At 33.8% G+C, this 25,165-nt stretch overlaps 1 protein-coding gene and 1 long non-coding RNA gene across 3 annotated transcripts in view; one reads left to right on the forward strand and one right to left on the reverse strand.

Annotated features, from left to right (window-relative positions):
• LOC128246597 (uncharacterized) overlaps positions 1-25,165 on the forward strand; it is a 50,461-nt gene that overhangs the window by 14,317 nt on the left and 10,979 nt on the right. Inside the window, exon 1 of one of the 2 annotated variants that reach the window (XM_052964980.1) lies at positions 906-1,056. The exons of the other annotated variant lie outside the window; for it this stretch is intronic. The gene's annotated coding sequence lies outside the window, so the exon portion shown is untranslated. Of the gene's footprint in view, positions 1-905; positions 1,057-25,165 lie in introns of those variants that run through there. 2 annotated transcript variants of the gene reach the window in all.
• Positions 9,374-24,671, reverse strand: LOC128202637 (uncharacterized). Its single transcript, XR_008255777.1, has 4 exons — positions 24,516-24,671; positions 16,825-16,898; positions 11,481-11,602; positions 9,374-11,070 (listed from the first exon to the last, which is right to left on the reverse strand). It is a non-coding gene; the product is annotated as an uncharacterized LOC128202637 (long non-coding RNA).

Below are 25,165 nucleotides of genomic sequence, written 5' to 3' on the forward strand. Positions count from 1 at the left end.
TGCACCGGCTATCGGAATGACGATGATAAAGGATATTCGAAAAGGTGATGACTAGATTTTTCAAGGTGCAAATGTGATTCTATTTTAATTTGTAAACTGATCATATTCATAAACGGCCGAGAAAGAAATGTCCTTTGCATACAATGTCTCCCGCTCGTGCCCCTTCTTACCACATTGATCACAATGTTGATTGCTATAAACGTTAAAAACACCCGGCGCGCCACACCCCCCCCCCACCCCCCATTTGAATTGTCCAAGTTTACTTTTTATTTCATTGAAGGAGAAATACGCCCAAATGCACCATTTGAACTAAAGCTTGTGTTAGATTTCTTGAACAACCCCCCTGCCAACACATTCACCAAAACATTTCGGTTCAGAGGCACGGGCGCTTGTCAAAAGGTTACGCCCTAAGGAAACCCCCCTCTGGCAAATCCTGGAAACGCCTTTGGCATTTCATTGTATAGTCGCTATGCTATTAGACGTATTGCATGATATTGGGGATTAGTGCATCATATAGGGGATTAGTGCATCATATAGGGGATTAGTGCATCATATAGGGGATTAGTGCATCATATAGGGGATTAGTGATTGTCAGTGCTAAACACCAAATTAATATTTTCGCTTTTTGAAGCAGTGAAATATTATTTCTAATTAACTCTTAAATCTTTATAAATCATATAATAAAATAAGCATATTATTACATATATGCATCATGAAATGATGCGATTAGAAGAATTTTTACTATCAAAGTCTCACATCAATTTATTTAGTTTTGGTTTTCGGAAAATAGAGCCCACGCACATAGGAAAAACACACAGTCGATATGTAGGGCTATATTGAATGAATATCTTCTTTCGTTTTGATAAAAATGCAGACGGTTTTAGTGTTGCACGCCTTTGGTTCGTGCGATTGATTTTCTGAAAATGAAGGAATGTTTTTTTTGTTATTATGTTCTTTTGAATACCATTTTCAGAAAATAAGTAAGTTTCAGTATATAAATACTGCTTATGTCTGTGAAATAAACGGAGACAAGGAAGTCGCTCTGGAGGACACAAGGTAATAGTTTTGATTTTTGTTTCTTTTAAAGAACAGATTAAACAGTCATATACTTTCACTAAATAATTATTAGTATGTAGTAGCTTATAATTATGCTTTTTTGTTTAAAGGTTAAGTTACAAAACTGATTATTGGCAAATATGGTTATAGAAGTTTTCGAAATAATCTAGCTGAACTAACTCAAAACTTGTAAAAGTACATTTTTTATAATTTCGGAAACCAACTTGCCAAAATACCGATACATTACAAAATTAAGTTTATTTGTCTGAGCAATTCTGAACATTTTTTTTTATCATATGTCTGCTTGTCAGCGGTGAGTGCTTAAATACCATAATTATGTTGTCGGTATGTGTTTATAATAATAATAATAATAATAATAATAATAATAATAGTTAACAGTAGTGCACTACTATTGTTTTCATTGATCGCACCTCGCTAGTCGCAAACATAATTTAAACATTTAAAATTGTTTCTTAAAGCAAAATATCCCCCTTTGGGGCGTTATTCTTGCGTAAGTAAGTAATCTGAACGTGTTTTTATGAAGCTGCAAGTGCGAGTATAAATAGAGATAAATAAAAAACAGCTAAATTCAGCCAAAACTGAAGAATTCCTACGATTGTGTGTGTATTAGTCAGCTATTAACACTTGTTTAAGTATAAAATAACCTCATAGAAAATATTAATTCAGCATTGTCTGCTGGCCAACTTAGCTTGAAATAAACACAGTGTCGTTCAAAAGCAAATCATAAACGTGATTTAAGGGCAGTATTTCGAGATAAAACCTTAACATATCATTTTGCAAACCTTAACCTCCGGGCCTATATAGTAATGCAATCATTATCTTTTCATTTACAGCTGAAATATCAAATATCAGACCATTGTCAGTATAATGTACCCATTTCAACAGAGTACAATATGAAGCGTTACAATGCATTATTAAAGATCATTTTGTATACTGACGTATTTCAAGTCAGCAATAAGGATAACTACCACAGCTAATGATAGGTTATCTTTTAACCGACTTTATTAAGATTAGAAAGTGAAAGACCTTGCACTATTTATAAACAGCATCCGGATTAAGTTTGCAAATCCGGAATTTTTGCAAACTTATTTTTTTTATTTTTCACCCAATGTTTTTTATTTTTGTATTTTTAAAATGTGTTAGGTAATACTAATAAGAGATATTTTTTGTTTCCTGAAATTTAATTTAGAAATATGTTTTTTTGGCATTTAAAGTCAACTTTTCCAATGGGAGTCCCATTGGAAAATGGCCTTCCCATTGGAAAATGGCTTTTTCAAGCTTTTCCAATTGGAAAACTGGCTCTATTAAAATTGTGGGAGAATTTGGAACATAATTTTTAAAATTGAAATTTACTGTTTAATTAAGAATATTTTACACTCACTACATGAAAAATAATATATTCATTAAAAATGAAGAACCGATAGATTCATTTAAGGCATTTGTTTGCGAATCCTTCCCATGAGTGAATCTTTCCAATTGGAGGATTCCCACATTCAAAGTGGGAAAGTATGAACATTGGAAAATTCCAATTGGAATATTTGGTTAATGGGAAAATTCCAATTGGAGAATAAAGTTCAGTTTTAAAATGGGAAATTTCCAATTGGAAGGACAGGTAAGATTTTGTAATGGGAACATGTAGGAAATGGGAATAAAGAAAAATATTGCCATATTTAAAGCAAAAATTAGCAAAATGACACTTCTTACAATGTCCTTACCTGTCAACTGTCGACTTATCCATATTCCTCATCGCTGTTATACTATACAATGGTTAGCATGACGTCTAACCATCGTATTGCTTCATTAACCCTGTATCAGATACTAGTACAATTTTTTATCCGATTGAAAAAAAGACAAACAAAAAAATCCATCTTTCATCAATGTCACAAAAACGCTGTCGTTAAGCTTGATTACAAACATCTTGCCATTTAACCGATTATTTTCAAGGTTAAAGGCAACTAAAATTTGGTCAAGAATTAGCATTAATGAAGTTCTTTGAAGTCGAAGATATAAACTTTTTTACACTTCTATCTTTGTTAAAGACCACATGATTATGTTCATATATTTACACAAATTATAAAGGAGTCGGAGAGGTGATGGAGATCTATTGTATGAAAAGGCTTAATTTATGGTATTTATGGGTAAAAATAGTGAAGGAACGACTCGCCATACTGTCATTATTTCATGTACATTGTGCTATATGAAATTATTCTCGTTCACCAGAGTGATGGTGCCATGCGTTACACATTTGATTTATCACTATCAAACCTCTTGTAAATGAGAATGTGTGAATATGGTGTTGTTAAATCAATGAATGGGTTAGAAAATAAACATTTTGAATTTTGAAAAAAAGAAGCCTGAACTTGAAGAATACTGCCATGACTAATGAGATGCAATGTGCCAGGCCGCAAATGTTTTATCAGTGAACATATTAACAGACAATTAAGATATTACATTCAAACAGGGAAAAAGTAATATGAAAACCTATCGCTGTCGCTAAAGTAATGCACCAGTCAATGGTAAGCATCCCCCCACCCCAGGTCCGGGGGGACAGTCGATGGTTTTGTGTTCGCGCCAAAATAGCGGGGAATTGGCCTTGGACCGACTGTGTAGCTCAAGGAATTTGGTCGAAGCGCTAGCGGTTTAAGCGCCCGGCGTGCGCCACCTCTAAAATAATCGAAGTTTACTGTTTTCATCAATATCGGAGAAACAAAGGTAATAAAATAAGCTCATAATGCACCATTTCCGACTACATACATGAGGGAGTAACCCCAAATTCCCGTAAAACAGTTTATGCCATATACTTTCGGTTCTGAGGGAGGAGCACATGTCAAAAGTTGCGCCCCTAAGTTACTACCCCTCTAACATCAATTCCTGGATCCGCACCTGCGATGTGCCATGTTTCCGCAACCTGGGAGATTTAACAAAAACGCTTCTGTTTCTGGGGCTGTGATTACGAAGTTCGTAATCACTGCTTCTGCTGTAATAAACCAAGATGATACTTGACTTCTACTACTACAAGTTACCTAGATTCACGTGCATTATTTAGCACGTTATTGCTATGTGTTTCACAAGATTTATACCATGTGTACTGCTAATATTTAGCATTCTCAAACATTTATTGTTGAATAAGATTTTAGCTGATAGCTATTTTCTATTTGTCTGAAGATGATGAAAAACATAATCTTATATATTCAACCTCAAGTCAGTTTCCTAGTCTGAATTTTGAGAGGATACAAAAAGTATTCCTGGTGGGTACAACCTTTAAGGTAAAAGACAGACACAAATACATGCTACCATACTTTTGAGAGGCTTTGCAGTGGATTTTAGTCTGAATTCCAGGGAATATTGGTCTAAAGTCCAGCGGATTTTGGTCTTAACAATATCAACATTTATTATTTAAGACTACATACAGAAATTTGAATGCATATTTACTTATATTTATTTAATGATCTAGAATACATACAATAAAAGAATAAATAATATATTATGATATTATAATCAATTGTCAATGCATATGATAAATAAATAATACATAAAACAAGAGGGCCATGATGGCCCTAAATCGCTCACCTGAGTAAAAGAGTTTAACCTTTGTTATTAATATAGCTTGTTTCTCAAAGAATATTGAACAAGAGCTGTCAAAGTATGTGACAAATGCCCCCCAATGTGACATTGATCTATGAACAACTACATAACAAAAGCACCGCGAAACGGAGCATTATACGCCCGAAGAAGATTCGGCTTGAGGTCCTTTTAATGTAGTGATGATTTGTATAAAGTTAATTGAAAATCGCTTTATTAGTTACCAAGTTATGGCCCGGACACGGAATTGCTAACGGACGAGTAACAAAGATGTGGCCCGGACACAGAATTGCTAATGCCCCCCATGGTGATTCTAGTCTTTGAGGTATGGACCTGGAAATTGCGCGCAACACATCCTTTTAATGTAGTGATGATTTGTATAAAGTTATTTGAAAATCGCTTTATTAGTTACCAAGTTATGGCCCGGACACGGAATTGCTAACGGACGAGTTACAAAGATGTGGCCCGGACACAGAATTGCTAACGCCCCCCCCCCCCATGGTGATTCTAGTCTTTGAGTTATGGCCTGGACATGGAATTGCTAACGTCCCCCCATGGTGATTCTAGACTTTGAGGTATGGACCTGGAAATTGCATGTGACATCCTTTTAATGTAGTGATGATTTGTATAAAGTTATTTGAAAATCACTTTATTAGTAACAAAGATGTGGCCCAGACACAGAATTGCTAACGCCCCCCCATGGTGATTCTAGTCTTTGAGGTATGGACCTGGAAATTGCGCGCGACACATCCTTTTAATGTAGTGATGATTTGTATAAAGCTATTTGAAAATCGCTTTATTAGTTACCAAGTTATGGCCCGGACACGGAATTGCTAACGGACGAGTAACAAAGATGTGGCCCGGAAACAGAATTGCTAACGCCCCCCCCATGGTGATTCTAGTCTTTGAGGTATGGACCTGGAAATTGCGCGTGACACATCCTTTTGGACACGGAATTGCTAACAGACGAGTAACAAAGATGTGGCCAGGACACAGAATTGCTAACGCCCCCCATTGGTGATTCTAGTCTTTGATTTATGGCCTGGACATGGAATTGCTAACGTCCCCCCCATTGCTAACGGACGAGTAACAAAGATGTGGCCAGGACACAGAATTGCTAACGCCCCCCATTGGTGATTCTAGTCTTTGAGTTATGGCCTGGACATGGAATTGCTAACGTCCCCCCATGGTGATTCTAGACTTTGAGGTATGGACCTGGAAATTGCATGTGACATCCTTTTAATGTAGTGATGATTTGTATAAAGTTATTTGAAAATCACTTTATTAGTAACAAAGATGTGGCCCAGACACAGAATTGCTAACGCCCCCCCATGGTGATTCTAGTCTTTGAGGTATGGACCTGGAAATTGCGCGCGACACATCCTTTTAATGTAATGATGCTTTGTATAAAGTTATTTGAAAATGACTTTATTAGTGACCAAGTTGTGGCCCGGACACGGATTTGCTAACGCACCCCCATGGTGATTCTAGTCTTTGAGGTATGGACCTGGAAATTGCGCGCGACACATCCTTTTAATGTAGTGATGATTTGTATAAAGTTATTTGAAAATCGCTTTATTAGTAACCAAGTTATGGCCCGGAAACAGAATTGCTAATGCCCCCCCATGGTGATTCTAGTCTTTGAGGTATGGACCTGGAAATTGCGCGCGTCACATCCTTTTAATGTAATGATGCTTTGTATAAAGTTATTTGAAAATGACTTTATTAGTGACAAAGTTGTAACGCCCCCCCCATGGTGATTCTAGTCTTTGAGGTATGGACCTGGAAATTGCGCGCGACACATCCTTTTAATGTAGTGATGATTTGTATAAAGTTATTTGAAAATCGCTTTATTAGTAACCAAGTTATGGCCCGGAAACAGAATTGCTAATGCCCCCCCCCATGGTGATTCTAGTCTTTGAGGTATGGACCTGGAAATTGCGCGCGTCACATCCTTTTAATGTAATGATGCTTTGTATAAAGTTATTTGAAAATGACTTTATTAGTGACAAAGTTGTAACGCCCCCCCATGGTGATTCTAGTCTTTGAGGTATGGACCTGGAAATTGCGCGCGACACATCCTTTTAATGTAATGATGCTTTGTATAAAGTTATTTGAAAATGACTTTATTAGTGACAAAGTTGTAACCCCCCCCCCCCCATGGTGATTCTAGTCTTTGAGGTATGGACCTGGAAATTGCGCGCGACACATCTTTTTAATGTAATGATGCTTTGTATAAAGTTATTTGAAAATGACTTTATTAGAGACAAAGTTGTAACGCCCCCCACCCCCCATGGTGATTCTAGTCTTTGAGGTGTGGACCTGGAAATTGCGCGCGACACATCCTTTTAAAGTAATGATGCTTTGAATAAAGTTATTTGAAAATGACTTTATTAGTTACAAAGTTGTGGCCCGGACACGGAATTGCTAACGCACCCCCATGGTGATTCTAGTCTTTAAGGTATGGACCTGGAAATTGCGCGCGACACATCCTTTTAATGTAGTGATGATTTGTATAAAGTTATTTGAAAATCGCTTTATTAGTTACCAAGTTATGGCCCGGACACGGAATTGCTAACGGACGGACAGACGGACAGACAGACGGACAGACGATGGAGGCCATAACATAATACGACCCTTCGGGCGTATAAAAAGTTTATCTTGCCTTTATGTGTCAAATACATATTGCAAGTTATATTAAATTGCCTCTGAGCAAAAAAAACAACAATCATACTAAATGACAGCCAACACTCTTTATGTCCTCATATTCAGCATTCCATTGTGAATAAACACTTTGTGTATCTTTCACCTTAGAGGTAGGGACATGGGTCTTGCACACGACACATTGTCTTGGTATGTTGAAAACATATGGCATTTTCATTTTAAAATCTGTCCATATAAGAGAAAGTCACAGCGCGGACACGACAGCCTATAATTTCCTTCAGGTTGCCATGGCAACCAGAGTTCTGCAAGGAATTAATTTTTTTTAACAATTTTGAAAAAGCACCAACCAAGGATCATTCTTGGTTTCATCAAAATTGCCCAAGCGGTTTAGGAGAAGATGATTGTAACCAATTGTTGACACTTTTCCTTTAGGTTGCCATGTCAACCAGAGTTCTAAATGGAATTAATTTCTTTGAACAATTTTGAAAAAGCACCAACCAAGGATCATTCCTATGAAGTTTCATCAAAATTGTCAAAGCGGTTTAGGAGAAGAAGATGATTATAACCAATTGTTGACATTTTCCTTTAGGTTGCCATGGCAACCGGGCCAAACAAAATTATGTGAACAAATTTAAGAGAGGTCCATGCAAGGACACTTCAAACCAAATTTGCTGAAGATCTATCAAGGGGTTCATGCGAAGAAAATGTTATGTTTTTTTACTAATTTTAGCTCTGGTGGCCCTTAAAAGGGGCCAAACAAAATTATTTGAAAAGACCTGACAGAGGCCCATGCTAGGATGCTTCAGACTTGAAGATCCATCAAGCAGTTAATAAGATCAAGTTGTTTAAAGGTTTTTCTATTTTTTGCTCTGGTGACCCCTAAAAGGGGCCAAACAAAACCATTTGAACAAAGTTGAGAAAGGACCATGTAAGGATGCTACATATCAAGTATGGAGTCATTCTGACCTTTACTTTCAGAGGAAAAGATGTTCAGTGACAAGACAATGTAAAAACAAATGACCCCTGAGCAAGGCCAATTTGACCCCGGGACAATAATTTGAATACCTTTGGTGTAGGTCCACTAGGTAACACTATATACCAAATATGAAAGCTCTAGGTCTTATATTTTGGAGAAGAGGATTTTTAAAGTTTTATTATATAAGACTATATAAAAACAAATAACTTTCAGGGCGGGGCCAATTTTGACCCTGTGGCAATAATTTGAACAACTTTGATAGAGGTCCACAAGATGATGTTGTATACCAAATATCTATTCTCCTGGCCTTACGGTTCTGGAGAAGAATATTTTTAAAGATTTACTATATAACACTACGTAAAAACAAGGACCCCCTAGGCGGGGTCAATTTTGACCCTGTGGCAATAATTTGAACAAATCTGGTAGAGGTCCACTAGATGATGCTGTATACCAAATATCTAAGCCCTGGGCCTTACAGTTTCGGAGAAGATTTTTAAAGATTTACTATATAACACTATGTAATGAAACTAGTGACCCCTGGGGCGGGGCCATTTTTGACCCCAGGAGAATTTTCAAGGTTCTAGGCCTTGTGGTTTTTGAGAAGAAGATTTTTAAAGTTTTCCCTATATAAGTCTATGTAAAACAAGTGACCCCCGGGGCAGGGCCATTTTTTGACCCCAGGGGGATAGTTTTAACAATTTTGGTAGAGGACCACTAGATGATGCTATATACCAAATATTAAGGCTCTAGGCCTTGTGGTTTTGAAAAATAAGATTTTTAAAGTTTTTCCTTTCCGTTGCCATGGCAACCAGAGTTCAGCATGGAATTCCATTCTTTGAACAATTTTCAAAGGGGACCACCCAAGGAACATTCCTGTAAAGTTTGGAAGAAATTGGCTAAGCGGTTTATGAGGAGATGTCGTTTAAAGTAAAAGTTTACGGACGGACGGACGACAGACGGACGCCGGACAAATTGTGATCACAAAAACATTTACTTATTAATTATTATAGCACTGCGCATAGTAATATACTTTTCATTTTTTCATTCCCCCCCCCCCCCCTCCCCCCCCGGGAATATATGGCATACACAAACCAAACTTATACTCTCAATTGTTTCAAATGAACATTATTATTTATTAACTATTTTGATTCAATTAGCATTCACATTTAGTCAAGTCACCATGATTTGCATTTGAATTTTTGCTATTTGTAACATTAGACATACCTTATATACTTCATTTGTACCAAAATTAAACAAATAACGATCTGTATTATAAGATAGCACAATTTGAAAAAAAGAAAAAAAAAACTTTTATTACTTAATTAATTGCTTAAACAATAAACATACATTTTTCCATCCTTTTTTATGAAATTCAAAAGCCATTGCATTACTCTTCATATTGACAAACAAGAAATAAAAATAGTTCATGTATGTAATCATCTATTTTATTTAATTTAAACAATCATTTGATATCATTATAATTTAGTTCTTACAAATCATGTAAGTAATTTCACTTTCAATAAATTGAGAGTTAATAAACAGTCACATGACAAATTCCTTTTATTGGATCTTCAATGTCAGATGGAAAGCTATTATTAAGGACCCAAGTGATGTTTGTTCCTGCATCTGAACTGCCTAATTGCAGCCAATTTTGCATTGAATGTTACATATTTGGGTTAATTAAGGGCTATAATCCCTGTCCCGACAATTTTGAAGATAGAACTTAACAAAGTTATTGACTGGCTAAAAGAAAAATATAAATTGAGGAATATAGGCAATGTAATCTTTACAGATATACAAAAATGATTCGCAGATACATATTTAGACTTATCGACATTTTACTTAATATCAAAAGGTTCTTACAAATTATTTATAATATTATTCTTCATATACATACACATTATTTAGTAAACAGCACTGTTTCAACAATTCAAACAAATACATAGTTACAAATGAAATGTTGCTGTATTATGGCAAACACTTGGTGTTCTATCAGTACTTTAACTGAACTGGAACCTCAGATCAACCCATAAAGAAATGGAGTCTAGTAACTTCCCACTCGCCTGCCTCTTGGAACAACTGGGCCATGATTTTACCAGTTACCAGTAAGTGTTCTTTTAGACCATCATGTTGGTCAAAAATGTAATCAGACAAATCAAGACTGTCCGTAACTGGAAATCGGACCTGTTTCAATACATAGGCCACACTTTTTTTATCCAACTCCTTCCAAATGATGGGTAGTGACATGGACATTCCTCAATCTAACTTCTGCAGTGACTTCATTCATTCCTTTAGTCAAATACGGACAGTGTGAGCTGTTGAGATAGACAGCTCCTGTGACATCACATTTTATTGTGAAGAATGTCCAGCATAAATGGCTTGTCATCTAATGTAGCTAATATGTCCGCCCGGTCAGCTCAATCGGTAGAGCGTTGGACTCTGAATTGGACATCCCGGGTTCGATTCCCGGGCGGACCAGGTGACCTCTGTTGTGATTGGTTATGAAATCCTTTCTACGACCATTCGCACTGTACCACTGCACCTGGCATGTACAGAAGCTGTCAGTTCCTTGCAGAGGTGAAGGCACCTAGTACTGGTTCTGCCCAGGATAGGTGTGGGTGGTTGAACTGTCACTCTGGGACCCTTCAATGTGCTCACGCCGGGACCCGGAGTATAAACTACTAACACCACCACCTGGCAGCCTGCTCTGAAGCTTGTCCATAGCCCCATATGTGTGGCCAGTCATCCATTATCCCCATTTTAATGATAATCTGAAAATAATCCCAAGCACATTTATATGCATATTTATTATATCATATCCGCTTCTATACACTTATCTTCTCTAGGATGTTCAAACAGGCTTGATGTGACAATACAAAATGTGAAGACAAATCAACAGTGAGATACAACAAGTATATTGAATTTTCTGTCTGATTTAAAATGATTTGTAATATAAACAGGACAGGTGAAACTTCCTATTCGACAAATATCTTTTTTTTATTGTCATTTCCAAGCATTTTTTATGATAAGATTATTTAATATTTCACAACTTAAATACTATCAGGAAGTCATAAGATTAACCATCTATATATATATAATAAATCATATATATATATATATTTAATATATAAAAACAAGTCATTATACAATTGATATACACAAATTAAAAAGGTATTTATACTTCTGAAACACTGTTGCACAAGCCACTGGGCACAAAGAGGTTGATGAAGGTTTTCCTGATGCCCTTTGAGGTTTCCCACAATAATGAGAAAGATGACCTCTGAGAGAGATGGTGGTTATTTCCTGAAACATTAAATTTATACATGTTGTATATAATTTAAAAAAAGGACACTTGACAATATACAGAATGCTGTACATAAAATTCATAAGTCCTATAAATAAATGCTTTTGAAAAATTCCAGAACATATAAACAGCAAAACCCAAAACCTCTTGATTTTGTTCTCAATTGGCCAACAGAGGAAGTATTTTTTTTTTCAAGAATCCATGAAAACCAGTGATATAAAACTGCTGACAAAAAATTAGATCATGCATTTTTCTTTAACTGTTAGAAATAGTTTAACCCACAAAACATTGGCTTTCAAACGAAAATATGCAAATCTGCGATATGATCTATGTCAGCAGTCTTTTATCATTGGTTTGCAGATACTATTAAACCCAAAAATTTGCTCTTTCCAAGACAAAAAAAATAAAAAAGTTGTAAAAACGGTAAATTTGTGAGAGTGCATGCAGCTTTAATAATAATTAATATATTCTTGTAATGAAGCTGTTATGTGCTAAAAATAGAACCCAATGAAAAATAAGCATATCCTAATAAGCCTAGCTTTAATATTATGAAGTATTTACTGAATCAAATAGACATATATAGGCAAATGACTGAAAAGCTACCATAATTAAAGCTGCACTATCACAGATTAAACATTTCGACAACTTTTTAATTTTTGTCTTGGAACAAGCCAATTTTCGCTACAATCCATGGAAACCAGTTAATAAGACTGCTGACAAAAAATTAGATCGCGGATTTTTATATTTAAGTTCATAAATTGATGTTTTATGCATTTTTCTTAAACCGTTAGTAAGGTTTTAAGCTCTAAAACATTTTCGAAAATATGAAAATCTAAGATCTGTTTTTTTTATCAACAATCTTACATCAATGGGTTGCAGATATTTACGCAAAAATTTGCTCTTTCCAAGACAAAAATAAAAAAGTTGTAAAAATGGTAAATCTGTGAGAATGCAGCGTTAAGAGTATTTTTTAAACTTATAATGAAAGTCATTTGCATTTATTTTACATAAGCACGAAAACTAATGTGTTATTTATTCTGAACTCCTTTATAAAAATGTAGGACAAAACATCCCATGTCATTTTTGACTAAGGGGACAAAACACGTCCAACCCATTTAGACAGGGTTGACAAAACAACCCAGATCATTTTGACATGGTGGACAAAATAACCAGGAAAATATTGGCAGTTCAAAAAGTTAAGACCCCCCTCCCATCCTACCAACACTTGAAAGATTAAAACTAATTGGCCATTATCAAGATGTGTTTTATTACCCCCAATAAACACCCTTTTTCACTTAATTTATTAGGTTTAGAAATGTTACTATGGAGATCTTTATCACAGCATAAGGAAGACACAGTGACTTTAATCATAAGGATTTGCTACAAAGCTACAGTACAATATTAAGTTCAGCATTATGATAATCCTTACTTCAAAACACTCTTCATAAAAAGGTGTTCAAGGCCAAAATCTAATATTCATATTCATTACAGGCTGCTTTGCATGACAATTATTAATTTCAGATATTTGCTTTAAGCAATTTATTTTTAATTATAAAAACACTTTCTCATAGTTTTCAGTTTTCATCTTCTTTTTGATATTGACATGTTAATATTAAAGCGGCCTCATGTGTTTTTAATATTTATGTTAGTCTTATATTAAAGCTGCAACCTCACAGATTGAACGTTTTGACAACTTTTTTTAAAAATTTTGTCTTCGAACAAGCGAATTTTTGCGTAAATATCTGCAAACCAGCGATAAAAGACTGCTGACAAAATATCAGATTGCAGCTTTTCATACTTCCATCCAAAATTGATGTTTTATGCATTTTTCTTAAACTGTTAGTAGCAGTTTAAGCTGTAAAACATTAAATTTGGAATGGAAATATCAAAATCTGAAATCTAATCTTTAGTCAGCAGTCTTTTATCACATAAGCAGGTATTTACGCAAAGAAATTCTAATACATAAAGTTTAAACAAAAAATAAAAAAGTTGGAAATCAATACATACACAAGTTGACTAACATATATTTTGAATAATAAACCTTAAATTACTTTCCAAAGAATGCATTTAAGGAAAAGTTACTTACTGAAAACAAGACTGTAACAATGCATGTATTTTAAAGTGAAAACGCATATATATTATGTATTTTAAAAATGTAATCCTTTATACTTTTTACTCTTTCTGTTTTTAAAAAGGATGTAACCCTAACCGAATCATTTTATTTTTGGCCCTACTATAACACAATCAAGAATTTAGCCCCACATTCCAGAATGCAGGGCTTAAATTGTGTTATCATTTTGATCACTGACATGACATCATTGACAAAATAAGGATTCAAAAATCTTTGTTTCCGCCCAACTGACCCTATTTTCATCCTTCTGATCCTTTTTTGTTTTTGGTGTTTTGATCAATATGTGCTTTTTTAGTAAAGACCTTAATAATTCCCTGATATAGGTCAGTTTGCCAAAGAAACATGGTCCTAAAAAAAACAACAGTTACCGTATGCCTACCTTTTTTGATATTTAAATGGAAACTATGAATACTTTTTTTTGGCCTAAGCAACAATTTTTGTTTGAAGCCAGATGTGCATACTGTGTATTTTTTTACTTAATTACATTGTATTGTCTGCGAATTACCAATATCAAATCCACTGTCCTTATAATTTAACAGGATAATGGTTTTGATATTGGTCCCATGTATTATCATTATAAAAAGTGTAGGAATTTTATTCAAGACCATTTGCAAGATGTGTCATGTTTGGTGTCAATATTATGCTTGAATTATCATATTTTATATTTCTCATTGTTAGATATTTAATTTGTATAAAAAAATGAGCAATAATAAAACCTCTAAAGTTTTTTCCTCAGTTGGTAAAAATTACACCTGTTGTTGGGTTAATAAAAGTTTGCTTGCCTATGGCTCCATTATGGCTTGACCCTGTCACACCCCCTAGTGTGACTGATACATATTTGTGAGGCCAAAGGGGGATCTATCTTCATTGAATGTCAGTATTTATTTTAGCTCCACCCCTTTTACTTGACCTGGCATCGCCCCTTTCACTGAACCTGACATCTGATTGGCTGAATGAATATGCCTTTTAAAGGTTTCCTTATGACTGACAGCCCCCACCCCCCACAGAGAAAGACTGGTCATTTGAGACAATCACTATCATATTTTGAAAAGGCGGCTATATGCATGACTATGAATTGGCTTGTAATTGATTTAAGATAATGATCATTATCTGCAGTTATGCACTTAAATTCATAAAAAATTCATGTTCCTTATACTATGAAAATTTTGGAAGAAATACATGACTGTCAATTTAGAATTGAACTTAATTTCCATGTTAATATCCTTAAATTGTATAACATGTCGAAGGCAAAATGTAGATTTTCACAGACTGATACAAAAATTTTGCTAAAAGGCATGTTCATTTTTTCAAGATAATGACATTAATAGAAGGTTTCTACTTTGTGTAAGGTTTTCTGAATTTAAACATTTTTTTTTTGTCTTCAAGTCTCTTAACATTACCAAATAAAAAGAACTGTCCTCCAGTTTGTATTATGTAGAATAAGATGTAATTTGGAAGTAACTGTAATTTGTTACAAAGATGGTTTAACCAAAACTTAATGAAAATCCCACATTGATTTCGTGCATTTATATATATATATATATATATATATATATTAATACATATAGCCCGGAATAGTTGTAGCCCGGAATTATAGCTATTCTAGTTTTTTCCGACCTAATCCTCCGGTACAAACAAAATTAAACCGTTGTAATATACACACATTACTTCGGAAACAATAGAGTCATTGGACTGTCAATAGCTCGAAATTCACCTTTTATTTGTTACTTCCGGGCTATATGTATTAACATAACAGGGTTTTCCCATGCTGGTACAAATAAAAGGCGAATTTCGAGCTATTGAAATTCGTGTGACAGTCCAATGACTCTATTGTTTCCTACGTATAATTCTGGGCTACAACTATTAAGAGCATATACTATCACACTCATCTGATATATTGGGGATTAAATTTATGTACCAGTACATTATCTTACAGAATGATAGTGATAGTCAATATCAAATTATTATCCTGATTAATAAGTAAGTTGTTGAGTGAAAACTATTTTTAAATTGAGACAATAAGGTGGATGACATGTTAAGTTATTGAAAGCTTTGAAGATTTTATGTACAAAAGTTATAAGTTGTCTCAATTTATGATTTCGAAAACCATTAAATTGGCAGGCCTAAGCATCATGAGCCACTCACAGACTTTGATGGAATTGGTAAAAGACAAAAAATAAATATTTACTTTCTTAGTGTTGCAATGCAAAAGATACTAGGCCTACTTTCTATCGAGTAAAACATTCTTAATATATAAAGGTTTTTTCCATTTGCCAAATAATGGAAAATTATTTGAACTTGATTTTGAAAAATAATCATTTTTTTATCCTGACTATATAATCATTTAGTCTTTAAAACAGACTCTCTTCCTTTTAAACTCTAAAATATCTTTAAAAATAAAATAAAATACATTTAAACCCATTAAGATTTAATTAATTATTTAAACAGGCCAATCTGCACTGCCTTTTCAGTAAGGATTTTAGTCAAAATCATATCTTCCTAAGAACAAGACAGTACACCATAGGTAATTATGACCCCCCCCCCCCCCAATAATTATGCATATTATGCATATTTGTATACATGTATTAGCTAGACATTATACAACGATAAGTGTATTGTATATATTAGTGAGCAAATAAATGCATTAATAAATAAATAAATACAGATTTATACTGGTAAATAGATTTATAAATATAAATATTTTAGGAAAGATAAACATTAGATAAAAAATATTATCAAAGCCTTTTTAGCCATATTGTATTGGCTGGTGGGGTTACTCAAAATTACCGTGCATGGTCCGCTTACAACCAATTAAATATTTTCAATAGCTCTGAGAATGATTCATACAATCTTTGATATGATGTCAGTTTTTTTTACATGGCATGGCTTGACTTGATCAATATAAATTTTATATTATATGACTTGCACAATTCACATGACTTTTCATATATATCCTTTAAGTTTTGTGTGATAATAGATCTTTGATCTAAATTTGTGATTCAAAACTTAAAGATACATATATATATATATTTACTGCTTCGGAATCACACTTTACACACAAGACATGTTAAAATAGATTATTGTACTCACTGTTTTTTAATTTAAGTTTATTCATCAAACTCTGTCACTCTAGCTGTCTCTGTATTATCAGCATCACACATCAACTAAAAAAAAATAATAATAAGAATTATAACAAGAAAGGTTCAAGTAGTTAAAAAATATATGGGCTGTCATTGGACATATAATATAACAATTTACCATGATTCCATGAAATATTTTTACAAACTAGCAAACCTGAACTCTTTAGTAATTTTTTCCATCTTTGTGAGATTTTGCATAAAGCATCTATCTAATTCTTTGTTAATTTACCACATTAAAATTAAAATATATTGATTAACTGTACTTTTATTTATTTTATAAATATCTTATATGTTGTGCACCAGTCAATTGTAACCCTGGCGCCCCCAGGTCCAGGGAATAGCGGGGACTTTGACTTTCGGTCCAGCCAACCCTGGGTCTAATCCCCTCCCCTGCGGGAACGAACTGATGGTAAAACCCCGGCCAAATGCCCCTGCACACCAGAGACTCTATATAAGGCCCAATCTCGGCTAAATTTGGCTCAAAGACAAAACCACTGCGGTCACCCGGCCCTGCGTGGCCACATAGAAAGTAAAAACACGGCCAATTCCCGACTATTCCCAGTATACCCCCGGACCGGGGGGGGGGGGGGGGGGGGGGGGGGGGGGGGGGGCGTGGTTAGTAACCGTTACAATTGACTGGTGCATTGGTACAATTGACTGGTGCATTGGTTATAATAACTGAGAGGCCTCAAAGATGCTCACATGACTGTGACCTTTTAGCAGATTAGAACAAAGAAAGGATTTTTAAGAAATATACTCAATGAAACAGAGTAAAACTTTATTCAGGGGCTATACACCGTATGATGAAATAGCGAAAGAAGAGAAAATTGTCGAAAACTGACATGAATTTGGTATCAATGTGTACAATGCATTGAAACTAACTAACTGAAGTACCACATAGTTTACAATTAATTGATTTTTTTTTCCATAAAAAATATTACTAGGTGGGTATACCTAGTATAATTAATTTTTATACATGTGTGATTGGCTAGTCGATGTTATCACTTAATGTTACCAAGCTAGGTATATATTAAATCAAATAAATAAATGTAAACTTTCATAGCAGTGGATACAACACTGGACTGCAATTTTGGCGACCACAGTTTGAACCCGGTCTCTGTTATTTTTTCTTTACATTTTGATATTTTTTTACCTGAAAGTCATCATTTATGATCATAATGAGCAGATTTTGTATCCAATTTTAGAGGAAGGTAAGCCCATTAAATTGTCTCTGAAACATATTTTTCTGTGAAGTATTCTATTTTGCAAGTGAGTGCTTTTATTATGCAATATGGCTGTGTCTCATTAAAATATAGATGAAGTGCTGGAAAAAGGGGTAGACAAGGTAAATTGGCACGTGTGTCATGCCCGTAATGCTACATGGCGATGATGAAAATTCTCTGGTATGTGACCCAAATCCCCTTAAATTCTGGACATAATCCCCTCGGGAGTCTTTCAAAATTATGGCAATTTGTTTTTTTGTACTTGCGTCTTAAAATACTTTGAAATTTTGTCAAATTAGACCTGCTAAAAAAAAACCCTGAATACTACCAAAATCCCCCTGAATTTTCAGACTTTTGAACATTAATCCCCCTGAATGGTCTCAAGAAAATATGGCATGTTTGGAAGCATCTTTTTATTTTCCATTTCATTAGCTTACATTTTTCAACAGTAGTTTTATTAGAAAAAAGTTATTTTCTTATACCGAAGGTAAAACATACTGTTGTTTTTTTTTTGCATAATGTTCCTAAAAGTTTAAAGATATTTCATATTGATAAGGAACAGGTCATGAGTATTTTTTTAACTTGTTGATTTCGCTGTAAAATGACATTCACAAGCTAAATCTTAGTAGACCAAAGCAGGGTTAGACACTAACATTTTTCACAAGGTAGTCCCTCAGACTACTGGATCCCAAATCTGGGTAGTCCAGCAAAAACTATGGTAGTCCATAAAAATGCAAGCCTGCAACGGATTCCTTCAGTGTTTTGTGAGACTTAGCCTTCTTAGAACATTGTCAGTATAACCCGTTGATTGGTCATGATTTTTATCTGTTTCAATCTTAAAATTTCCACATTCTTCAAAACAATTTTTGGCCATTAAATTTAATTTTAAAACCAAAAAAAATGCTAAAAACTATGCTAAAATACCTCAGATTAAAAATCTAAAAACCATGCTAAAATACCCCATAATCTGTCACTTTCAGGAAAATGTTGCAATAAATCACTTGACACTAAAACACCTCGACTGAGATCGTTGCTAAGTTATGGCACAAATGACAGACATCCTACTGATAAACAATATTTGATTATTGGCATCCTACTATTCAGTATTCTTTGTTAATCTAAACAACATATCATATAATACTTAAAAAAACATGATGAAATAAATTCCGAAAGTGTTATTAATTATTTTTTGTATGGGAGTAAGATAACAATTAACATGACGCTGCCTGTCACTCAAACTAGCGTCCAAATTAGGCAGGGCTTATCAGTTGCCGTTGCTATCCGCCATGACCTCCGACAATCCTCACATATCAACAGTAGTGTAATTACGCTGTTATATATATTTAACACAAATTATGTCTCATAATTGAGAGATAGTAAAGACAGTTTAAGAAATCCGAAATACTGACATTTTCCCTTTATGTCGCTAAAATTATAATTGATAACAAGGGACTGTTTAGTAGACTAATTCAATTCTCAAAATGTCTTAATGTAAACGTACATAATATACGTATATTTCCGTTTTAATAGCCTTAAAATAAGAAATATCATTATGAGAATTAGTGTACAATATTGATGATATATTGCGATTTAGTTTGATTTTGAAATTTGTCTCCTTATTGTGCGAAAAGTTTTAAAACCGAGGCATATACATTTGCATTTAAGTTTGTTTGACATATTAGTGAAAAAGACACCTCAATTTATGTGAGTTACATTTTTTTATTAAATTTAATTAAATATCTGATATATAGCTTAAGGTCACAAAAAGTATATACGTCTACATAGATAAAACAAAATCATATTTTAAAATGACGCAAATCAAAGTAAAAACCTTTGCATGTATAATGACTATGGTCGTTTCAAAATTTCTATGCTTATTGTTAGAACAGTTTTGCATGTCATTTAAAACGGAAATTTATTCATTGAGAGAAACAATAAGGTAGTTATATAAATAATGATAATAATGCATTACACTTGTATAAAACAGGTGATTCTGAATCGAAAAAGGAAGAAAAACAGCGAAATCCATTGAGTTTTGACAATGGATCTATACAAACATCTTTTTTTGTTGATTTTCGGATAGGAAATTAATACATGTTTTGTTTCCCTTTATTTGAGTTTTAAAATAGAGACTGTTATTGTACTGTAACAAAATTCCGATGTTATTTAGAAATAAATTATTTTAAAGTCTAGACATTTTTCTACCTGAATTATACATTGCATACAATTAATAATAATGAACTTATTTAATGTTATACTTGGTTTTATTGCTACGTTTTACCATGTTCCATGCATTTTTTATCTGATTGTCATTTATAACTTTTGTTTTATTATCGTCTGCTTCTGGGTATTTGTCGGAGGTCATGTGACACTGTAGGTGTAGCCTTATCGCTATCGGCGTGGTGTTAATTGTTATTGGCCCTAGCTTCAATGTATAAAATGTTACATTTTGGCGCGAAAATTAAAGCACACAACTCTGTCATCGTCTGCACTTACACTGCATTATACCTGTTTTGGCAGTATGATTAATTTATCAGCTGTTCTTCTAAAAGCCAGTTTAAAAGATTGCATAAGCCAGACATAATATTCCTTCTGTTTGCTTTAAATAAACACCGACATTTGACAATACCCTAAACCATAATAATCATGACGTATTTTCAGAAAATCTAAAAATAGTTACAACCGTCAAGTGTTTATCTGCATCGTATCTTTCATTGTTTTTGACTGAAAATGCAAGGGATTTAGAAAATCTGCCACTTGGACCCAAATCTACCTTGCTGACATTTAAGCAGAGGTGCACATGTCTGACGATTAAAACACACCATAGAGTGTGAAAATGTTTTTTTCCCTTTCTAGATAAAGACATTCTACTGACTGGTTTAAACATTAATCGAAAGGCTATACGAAATGCGCGCGAAATTCGGTTAACAGTCCATGTTGTCCGGAACTGCCCGGCCATCTTCGGCAAGCTTTACAATGAGTGTTTACCGGTGATAATCGGCTTCTTGACATCACGTTTTACGCAAGTTTAAGCATAATAAAGATTTTATGCTCAATTAACTGATGTGATATTTACTTTCTTCTAGTAGTCCGACGGACTATTGACTTAAAATGTCTTGTAGTCCGACCATAAATCTGGTAGTCTCGGACTACCGGACTACTGTTAGTGTCGAACCCTGCCAAAGAATTGTACGTTTACGGATTTTTGTATCTTTTTTGATATGGCAAATCCTTCACATACAAATTGTTTAGTATCAAAAGTGGGTAGTTATTCCGATCGGGATTCTGGGTTAAAGCATTTAATATCTCAAAAATATCATAAAACAAGAAATATTACCAGATTATGTAATTTTATATCAGTTCCATACATAAAAATGTCATATGGCAGATTTCACAAAAAAGGCAATTATTTGGCCCATTTGCTTTCATTTATTGTTATTGCATGTCAACGTCATATATACAGCAATTGCCTTTCCCAACCCAATAAGAACACCTAATAGAAGTGATTTGTATTAAAATAATGAAAATATTGTGTTAAATAAGGTAAAAAAATGTAAAAATATGCCGATATTTAGGACAAAAAAGACAGAAAATCTTCCCGGTACCAATATACCACTTTTTTGAGGATGCTTTTCAGTAACATCTGGTAAGTATTTTATTCTTGTCTGTTGAATAATGTTTGCAAGAAATGTTAATTAAAACAATAATATATCTAAAATCATTGCATTTCGTTCGTAATATACTTAAATTTTCGGTAATTGCGCATGGTGATAACGTTACGGTAATCTGTCCTCGAATTGTTGTGTAACATTAGCAGACATGATCCACTGCTAACTGTTTTAAGCCTAAACACAACTTTATTAAATCACTGAAAACAAAGACTACGTGTCGGATAAAAACAGTATTGCATGTAACAAGAAATTGGTCATTCACGATCATAAAGTTTTTTAGGTCTAAAAATGTGTTAATGTTACTCAAAATCGATTCTGTCCCATTTTAGCATGACGATAGCACCTTTTCTATTCGTGAATAATTTACACCGACTGAGGGTTAACATCCGGGTAGCGATTACTTTTATATTGGACTGGTTCACAGTTGACATTGAAATGATAAAAATAGTGGTGAATACCGTTGATAAAAACTTAATCCAAGTTTGGCTCATTCTGTCCTTCGATGTAACGTTAACATTATGTCACGCTAGCATTAAGACAAGCGCTTAATAAAGCAAGAAAATCGTTGAAATTTGATGACTTTCCCAGAGTCAATTATTCAAACATAACAATGTCGTCTGTAAACTATCATTTGTAAGTATTCATTCATTAGGTACGTAGTTTATATTGAATTCATACCGCTTTTGTGTTTGATATCGTTATTTATTGGACAGAATTAAGAATTTTTGTGATTATCAATTGACCATGTTTATCAATCATTTATATAGTTTGTTTTATACTGTATCAAGCTCAAACAGTCTGTGGTAGGTCTGTATTTTAATTTGTTGTGAAACATTTTGTCCAACTGCTAATGTGACATACTGCTAATGTTACTCATTCTGTTTTGTGGTAACACTAGCACATACTCACAATTAGCAATTTATAATATATATGTTTAATATCAAAGGTAATGATAATTGCACCATACTAGAGACATTTATATTACCACAACAAAACATTTAAGTTTATAGCTTATCTGATCTGATATAAAAAGAAAACCTATGTTTGCAGAAAACATTTTCTGTCTTGTTGTCCAATTAGGGTTTGTTTCAATAAATTTATTTGAGAAAAACGAAACAATCTTTATTTTGTGTCTGTACAATCTGTTTTATAGATAAATGAACCATTTAGTGCAAGACAAAATACTTCTTTGGATCAAAATATTAAAAAAAAAACAAGTTTTTACCGGCAATATTGTAACACTAGCACAAATGGTATGGTGATACAAAATTCTTTTTTTTTATAAAAATGCATGAATAAATCATTGCAAATGTTCTAAAATATGATAGATAAGAAATTGCTGTAAAAGATTATGTTGAAATTACAAATCTGCAATAAATTTTAAAAATCAATATTCGCCGGGAACTTTTTGGTCACCAAAACGTGAAATCTGCCATATCCTATGAATAATTATGAGTTTGACGTTTATTTTTCATTTCTTGCTGTCAAAACATAGCGATATATACATGAAGGGCACCTGCAAGGCTTCAGGGCACAATTTTTAAACAATTGGAACATTTCGGCCATGGCTGAGTTGTTACGATTGTATTTTCGAGGTCTATCTAGAAGCTTGTCAGTGGTGGCCGAGTTATTACGATTGGGTCGAGTTGTTCCGCTTGGCATAATTGTTGTCTGTGTCAGTCAACTTTTGTTTTATTGGAAAGGTAAATAATGTGTTTTAATGCAAAATAACTTTTCACTTACATGGTAAAGTATGAATATAAACCTTTATGATCAATTTAAACCATAAAATACTTCACTTAATACAATTTCAATATTTTTCAAAACACCCCCGGTTTTTGCACAAACCCGTTTAGACGTTACTGGCTAAGGTCACAAATCCGAACACTTTCTGATGTTTTTTACAATTATCTTGGAGAGTTTATGTTGTAGTAAGTTAAACTTTCGTATGAAACATCTTTGGTTCATGTGAAAACAGCTGTCAAAGTACAGATTCACGATCTCGTCAATATTATGTCGAAAATCGTTCAATTTTATGGATAGTAAATCACCCTTCAAAATACGCTTTGGAGGGCACAAATACCGAACACTTGAAAAGCGAAAATACATGGTCATACAATTATAATTAAAAAGTATGCTATATTAAATAAATGGCATTTTTTAGAAAAATGCTTAACAAAACAAGATGAAACTTTGCAAGTGTGACCAAGGCAAGCCTCTGTATTTATCTAGATCATCGAATAATCGATCACGGTAAACAAACGCGTGTTTTAGCCGGTGTTCAGGATTTGTGCCCTGTTAGGAAATGTACCGTCAACCAGTAAGGATTGGAAGAATGTATTTCACGTCTATAATTTTAGACTGGGGGGGGGGGGGTAGCTACAATAATGAGCAATTAGGGATACTTTTTTTTATTATTTTGACATTTCATGTGTATCCCTGTAACTGCCATAGTCTTAAAATCGTCAAAAGACCCATTGACGGTCATTTAGGTGGACTATGGGGGGGGGGGGCATGGTTACAATTGACTGGTGCAACCACTGGGACACCATTTTTTATTATTTTGATATTTCTTAAAATACTCGTTGACGGCTATTTAGGCAGAGTAGCCCCACTCCTTGTCGAAGTGTGGATAAGAAGAGGACTGTTTCAAGTGAACGTTCTTAACGAGATGTCCTACTTATTGACTGTTTATATTATTCAAAAATCAAGACAAAAAATTAAATGGAAAAAAATAAATGACTTACCAATGGGTGTTTGAGATATCCATTTGGCACCACTTTAGTGCCATTCATCGCTCTTCAAAGCTCCATAAAACAAAATCATTCGTCTAACACATTCCCGACATCTTAACACAGATGGTATTGATTACTGTGACATGTTGGTGTTAAACCGGTTTGAAGGTGCATTCACTCGAGTAATGAAGTCAAAGATGCACTCTTAAGTACTGCCAGATAAGGTTTACCACAATTAATAATGTTGTTTCAATATTCCTAAAAGAATGAATAAATGTCGAAAACAATGGTTCTTATGAAGGATATCGAGTTAAATTTGAAAGAAATGAGCATTACACACGGTATTTCTACCTTATGAGACTATAGTAGACCACAATAAATCTTTTAGCATTTACCAATCATTAAATATTTTTTGCGCTTTCTGCTATTAAAAACACGGTTACAATCTTGTTATCAGTAATAAATATTTTCAATAAATGCATTATTTAGTATGTAGTTAAAGGTTTATCAGTCACAATTGATGTTTGTTATATATGTGTATGTATTGATTTTGAATAACAGTGTCACTAAACAAAAAATAAACAAATTTACGCAATTTCACAACCTTTTTTCCAGTTCTTCTGGATTACCCTGTATCCCCTGCCTCGAAACGAAAAGTTAAC

This window comes from Mya arenaria, chromosome 1, assembly GCF_026914265.1.
Source record: "Mya arenaria isolate MELC-2E11 chromosome 1, ASM2691426v1".
In the NCBI taxonomy this organism is placed as follows: domain Eukaryota; kingdom Metazoa; phylum Mollusca; class Bivalvia; order Myida; family Myidae; genus Mya; species Mya arenaria.